This window comes from Galeopterus variegatus, unplaced genomic scaffold (genome assembly GCF_000696425.1).
Source record: "Galeopterus variegatus unplaced genomic scaffold, G_variegatus-3.0.2 Scaffold531, whole genome shotgun sequence".
Classification (NCBI taxonomy): Eukaryota; Metazoa; Chordata; class Mammalia; order Dermoptera; family Cynocephalidae; genus Galeopterus; species Galeopterus variegatus.
The window spans coordinates 219,869-226,840 of NW_007726642.1; the positions used below are offsets into that span (position 1 = coordinate 219,869).

The 6,972-nt window shown below is 40.4% G+C and overlaps 1 protein-coding gene across 1 annotated transcript in view; it reads left to right on the top strand.

Annotated features, from left to right (window-relative positions):
• Window positions 1–6,972, top strand: part of LOC103588185 (acetyl-CoA carboxylase 1-like) — a 154,415-nt gene that overhangs the window by 92,645 nt on the left and 54,798 nt on the right. The gene's annotated exons all lie outside the window — the stretch shown is intronic.

Sequence of the window (6,972 nt, forward strand, 5' to 3'; positions counted from 1 at the left end):
TACCTGAATATATAAAGGATAATGCAATCTGATGTTTTTACAGGCATAGGAAAATAATCTTCTCTATAGAGTCAGAAATTTGTAATGGAACAGTCGGGCTGGCTGCCCTCGTGCAACTTATATGACCTCAGCTCCTCGGCTTTCTTATCTATCAAAGGGGGATAATAATTTATACCTTTAAATAACATTGTGGCGATTAAATGAGAAAACATAAGTAAAAGTACCTTAGTACTTGGCGCTAAGTGTTGGCCCTCATTAAAATTTCAGTTCCCCTTTCCTCTCTCTTACATAGTTTAGTGACTGAGCTTGAGAAGTTGTACATGTACTAAATTCTATTAGAGATTGTGTTTACTAGACTTGCAGGAAATTTTTATCAAGCCTTGATTTTCAAGGGGAGGGATAGGAACTCAGTGTCCTATCCTATCATTGCCATTTAGAAAAAGTTGAAAATTCCGTCAGTCCAATTAGCTTTTGGGGATGTCAGAAATTAGAGGAGTCATTTGATGTGATCAGCTTGCTTTCTGCATTCATATGAACTCTTTATCCTTCTCTGGGTTTGCTTTTCTTATCAAGGAGAGGCAGAGTAGGGCTAACAATGGCAAACTTGGCTGTCCTCATCCCTTTTTGGAGAGTAACCTAGAAATAAAGATTATGAACTGCCACTATTGGAAAAGATTATTGCGATGGGAGAAACTGCTGAGAATCTTCAATTTTTTTTTAAGTTGCTCTTTTGGGTACCTTCTTAGGATCAGATATTGATGAATGTTGAAGAGAATTTTAGGTACCATTGTCTATGAAGATAGAATTTTTAAAAGATACCTATGAGGGTACTTCAAAAAGTTTGTAGAAAAATAGAATTAAACAATAATATAAATCTTTTCATGAGCTTATTGAAATACCCTCGTATATTTCCATGATGTTCCCATAACACAGACATAATTTCTGAAATGTGTCTTGTTACCCTGAGTTTCTCCTCGCCCCCACCCCCCTGACAGATACTATGTTATGTGCAAAGAATATTACAAAAAGCAAAGGTTGTTGGGCTTTTTTCATTTTTGTTTGTTTGTTTGTTTTTGCCTGAAAACTTGCTAGTTGAATCTCATTTGTGCCATGAAGAAAGCATTAGGGGGGCCGGCCCCGTGGCGCACTCGGGAGAGTGCGGCACTGGGAGCGCAACAACGCTCCTGCTGTGGGTTCGGATCCAATATAGGAATGGCCGGTGCGCTCACTGGCTGAGCGCGGTGTGGGTGACACCACACCAAGGGTTGCGATCCCCTTACCGGTCACGAAAAAGACAAAAAAAAAAAAAAATTAAGCATTAGGGATTTTTTTCTTAAAATCTGATTGAATTGTTCTGATCAAATTCGTTATATTTACCTTCCTCCTAGCCTGTAGGGCTGCTTGTTAAAGGAAAAGGCTAGTTGCAGGGGGGAAGGCAAATAAAGCCATTGCTGTAACTTACCAGACAATGCTCATTTCCAAAAGGACATGATCATTTTTAGCTGAAGGGAGAGATCAGTTATAGAGGTTACCTAATCCTGATCTGCCTGCTTCACTATCTTCATGTCAGTACCTCCTAAGTATAGAGTCATGTTGCTGGAACCCAATTTCGTGCAAATTTGTTGAGAATGTCTTGTCAGCCACTTTGCTTATCAGGTATAAAGAAGGAAACTATATGGGAGTTACCATGCTCAGATTGCTTCTTCTGACTCATTCCTTGTGCGTGTTGTCTTTGTGTGTGCTGATGTTTTTCTACATCTCTGTTTGCCTTTCTTTCTGTAGGTATCTCGCTGTCTCACGTACTCTGGGTGTGTGCAAGTCACTCTGAGTACATGTCTCCTTCTGTGTGAATACTGATCTCTGATCTGTCCATCTTTTTTTGTCTGTGTCTTGCCTATAGATCCCTCTCTTTGTGTGCCTCCCTGAGGGTCCATATGTAAGAAGATGTTTGTGCGTTTGAAACACTGTAGTGCTTCCTTTTTTAAGCCTTGAATATTTTGCTCGTAATGTGTGTGTACCTGTGTAAAGAGGAAATGTAAATATAGTTGGTATATGCAAGCTTATATATGGTCTTAGACTGAAATCATTTGACCCTCATCTTTCTGAGTCTTCATCCTTTATGTTAAACATTGGGGTGAAGAATATGAAGGGGGGGTGCACAGAGGTTATAGGAAAAAAAATCTTGTGTGTGCAAGTGCCGATCCCGTTGACCCCTTTGAAAATTGAAATAATGATAATGTGCGTCTCCTGACTGCATCAAAGTATCAGCACATCAAAAGCCAGGAGGCATGAAATGCAAATGATAAAGTGAAAGCAGATGGATTGTGCATGATCGCCTGATGCCCAATGAATTTTAAAAGGTGCCGCTTTGCAAGGGGTGGGGTGGGGAGTGGGGGTGGGGGACTGAAATAAACATGTTATCCCTGCAATTTTTTTTTGTTCTTCATGCTCACTCCTGACAATATTTTTTCACACTTCAGTGAACACCTACTCCATCTCTCTCTCCCCTTCTCCCTGTCTCCCTCTCTCTTTCTCCTCTCCAACTCCCTCCCCGCCCCCACCCAGCCCTCCCCACCACCTCTTACACGTCTCAGGTCATGTTGCTGCAGCTCCAGCGGAAATAATAAGATATAAACCACGAGGTTGTTATTTGCATAGAAATAGCATGGAGCCCCAGGCAGCAAGTGAGAAGGACACAGGGATCATTTGTCTAAAATTTTAATGAAAACTTTTGCTGAGGTAGAGATTTTTTTTAAAACTTTCTTTCTACCTGCTTTTCCCCTTTCTGCCCCCCCCACCCAAACCCCATTACTGATTTGACTTAACATGATTCAACTTGAAGAGAAAGGGTTGACACTCCACATATCAAACTCCCATAATGCAGCAACATGTAAATTGTTTGTTCATTTAATAGATATGAAGCTGAAGAGACACACGTTTCCAACTTAATACATTGCATGTGTACATCAAGCTTTTATGACTACACTCCATCTCAGCACATACTTGATGTTGCCCATCATTAGCCGACTTGCTTTTAATTAGTTTAAACCTTCCTTCCTTTCGCTTCCAAAGACTCTTAACTTTTTAAAGGATTACTTTTTGTAGCCTACATTAGTAACCTGCATGTAAAATATAAATATTCCAGCAGTTTCCTGGTTGTTTGTTTTTTTTTTTTACTTTCAGTAGTTTTACTGTACATTTTATTCATGGGTACCATCTTTTGCCGCTGTGTCCTTTGTTCTGAAACCAGAAAGTGCTTCCCACATTTGTATTTTTATCGCTTTCCCCTTGTAATCTCAGTATTTGTGTATTCTCTTTCTATATCTGTCTTACTTTGTTGCCTGTAGTTATTTGTAAATTATTCAAAATGTTACCAAGTTGAGGAGAGATACAGTATCTGGATTTTCTTTATGTTGTGGAAGTAGATTTGATGTTTGAACTAATAACAGTAGGCTGGTGATTGGGGGCAGCCTAAATGGCTTTATTTGAAACTCAAAATCAAGATGATCTGTCTGGTTCCTTGCTATCTTCTGGGTAGGCTAGTGCTGTAAGGACCATTTTATAGTTGTTGCTTTTTTGGTTTTGCTTTTTTTTTTTTTTTTTTGAAACTGGCCAGTATGGGGATCCGAACCCTTAACCTTGGTGTTAGAGGGCCAAACTCTAATCAACTCAGCTAACCAGCCAGCCCTGGACCATTTTATAGATGAGAGAATTAAAACAGTAAGAGGGAAAATGACTTGGTAATTCCATTGATAGACACTAGATCAGGGTCAGTACAAGAACTTCCATATCCCTAAGTTTCACTGAAGAAGGGCCCAGGCCTCTGTGCTTTGTGTCCATAAGGCCTAAGAAGAGAGGGTGGTCTGGTCTTTTTCCTTTTTGTCCAGATGTTGTGAGAGTGATGACATAAATAAGAGAAGCTTCTGGGGCTGGCCGGTTAGCTTACTCAGTAGAGCATGGTACTGATAACACCAAGGTCAAGGGTTTGGATCCTCATACCTGCCAGCTGCCAAAAAAAAAAAAAAAAAGCGAGAAGCTTTTAAGGGCATGCTGTTTCATGTCACTCAAGGCAGTAAATCATAGGTTTCTAACTCCAGGAACTATAGTCTGTGGGTGTCACATTCCTCAAAATGCCTCACTGTGTGTTAAGGGCAGACCTGATAGATGTGGCAACTACCCAACTTAAAGGGAGTCATGCTGGCCTGGCAGAGACAGTAACTTTTTTACTCGGAGAACTGGTAAGGTAGACCCTTAAGAAGGTGAGATGATTTGCAGAGTCATAAACTCCTAAATCCACATGCTACTTGGACATTTGTAGTAACATTTATATTTGATTCCCCTACCCCACCATGCTTCCTCACAGTTTCTATTCAGTATGTTTAACATGGTGTCAGGTGGCAGATAGGCTAGAAGGACCTAGTAGTATAAGGGAACACTGATGTGGACTAGAGCCTGCAAGCTCTCAGTCCATTGCCCCAGACTTGGTGAGAGCCTACTCTGTATACAGAGAAATCAGAATTTGCAGTTTATGGTTGTCTTCTGGACAGTAACTGCCTATGGAGGTAAGGCATGGGCCAATGGCTGTGATATGTGGGTGATAGATTCACTTAGCAGGTGATAGGTGACTTCCTTGTGGTAAGCATTTTAAAGCTTCTGCTTCTCTACCAGGAAAAAGTAAAAATCACATAATCTCATCCCGCTAGTGAGATCAGGTCCCTCTTTCCACTGAATTTGCCAGGAAAAAAGAAATTACATGACACGTGTGGCTAGGGCTGTTAGTCCTATAGATTGCTAATTCTGCTAATCTTGCTTTTGTGACTTTATATGAGTTGTCACGTCCTTCTTTGGATCTCAGTTTCCATATACATATTTTTATGTAGCTGTGCAATATGGAATGTGACGTTATCACAGCTGGCTCTGTTGGGCAGAGTACAAGAATTACTCCTATGAGTGGGTCTTATCTGTAGCACCTGCACTGTACAAGCTCTACATGACACACAATGGGAGAGAGTCATGGAGGCTCAAATAAGGAAGGAGAGATTATTTAGCTCTCACTGTGGGGCGGGCAGCATTGTAACTTTCATATAACTTGAAGAGGCTAAGAGCATGGGCTCTAGAACAAGGCTGCTCGGTTTTAATTCCTGGCTGTATCACTTACTAGTTGTATGACCACGGGCAATTTACTTAACCTCTCTGGGTTACAGTTTTATTAACTATAAAATGGGGGATAATAATAGTACCTATCTACCAGGGTTGTTGTGAGGATTAAATGAGTTAATATAGGTCAAACGCTGGCACTGTTATAGTCTTCTCTAAGATGCATTTAGGGTACTTTCTCACTGAAATTCATTATCCAGGCCATGAAAAGGAAATACAAACACAATATTAGCTATATTTTCTGATTCTTCGAAAGCAAAAATTCCTTCAAGAAAATGTTAGATGGCAGTCCTCACCCTGGTGGTACATTCATGTATGACTGTTCCAGTAGATGTTATCTAAAGACAATCAACACGCTTTGGAAAGCCATTAACATGTGAGGTACCATGTTCGGTCACGATAGGGCAGTATATGTTTCAGTCATCTGTCTATTAGAGTCCCCAAGGACATGTTGATACAGTAGCCCATAATCACTGTAAGGATCAGTCCATCACTTTGCATTTTTAAAAGTCTCTAACTACCTATTTTCACAGTGGACAGTTCCTGTACTCCCATAGCTCCAGACAGGATCGCTCTTCTTTCTAAAGTGAGCATTTTATCTTCCTTTCAAGTAATCCTTCCTTTAGCATTTTGAATGAGTTCTCAGAAAGGATTGCAATGGGTAGATATCTTCAGTTATCAAGCCCTCCCCCTACCATACACACACATTTACACAGACAAAGTATAGGTAAATTTAGCCCCATTTGAGGGAGGAGTTTTGTTTTTTTGTTTGCTGTTTCTTAGGTTTGGTAGAAAACTGTACCAGGTATGTTTGACTCTGTTAGTGAGCCTTGGTGATATGCCAGCAGCCTGGTCCTGTAGTTTAGAGACCTGTAGTTTAGAGACCTTGCAGGGTGGAATTGCCATTCAGAGTTCCATTATAGAAGTTGCGTCTGGCTCTGTAAAAGAATCCCATGCATGTATGGTGGTTTAGAGACCAAGAACTTGGGAGAATCTACAGCAAGTACCAGTCCAGAGCTTCCAGAAAAATGAAAGCTCTGGGGCCCAACTTGGGGCATTAATACAGACTCAGGAATTATCATGTTTAACAACCTATTGTAAATGTGCTGAAGCCTTTTGGAGTTGCAGAACCTTTAGATTAAAAAACAAACAAACAAAACTTCTGATCAGTCCCCTCCCTGACCATTTGCTAGGTAAGAAATTTGGGGCTTCAATCTGTTCAGGTCTCAATTTCCTCTTTTAAAATGGGAAGCATAATACATTTCTGACCTTAAAGAGGAAGAGCAGAGGATCTCTTAATCTATTCTCTTTAATTTCTAGTATTCTGTGATGCTTGAAGATGTATATTGATCTTTAGCCAGGGAACAATGTTAGATTGGAGCAGGGAGAGGATATCCTGGAGGAGAATACAAAAGAAAAGTTATTACATATTAGAGTATTATATATTAGTGAGATTACATGTTAGTTATATATGGGGCTGGCCAGTTAGCTCACTTGGTGAAGTGTGGTGCTCATAGCACCAAGGTCATGGGTTTGGATCCCCATACCAGCTAGCCGCCAAACAAACGAACAAAAAAAACCATATTAGTGAAATATAAGATGATTACATATTAGTGAGATTAGGAATGGAAGTTGTAGAGCATGATTATTTAAAAATTTCTTATCTTGGGGGCTGGCTGGTTGCCTCGCTTGGTTACAGTGTAGTGCTGATGACACCAAGTAACATCAAGGGTTACTGATCCTTGAACCAGCCAGCTTCCCCCCCCCCCCCCCCCAAAAAAAAATTTTTTTTAAAAAATTTTTTTTTGATGGGGG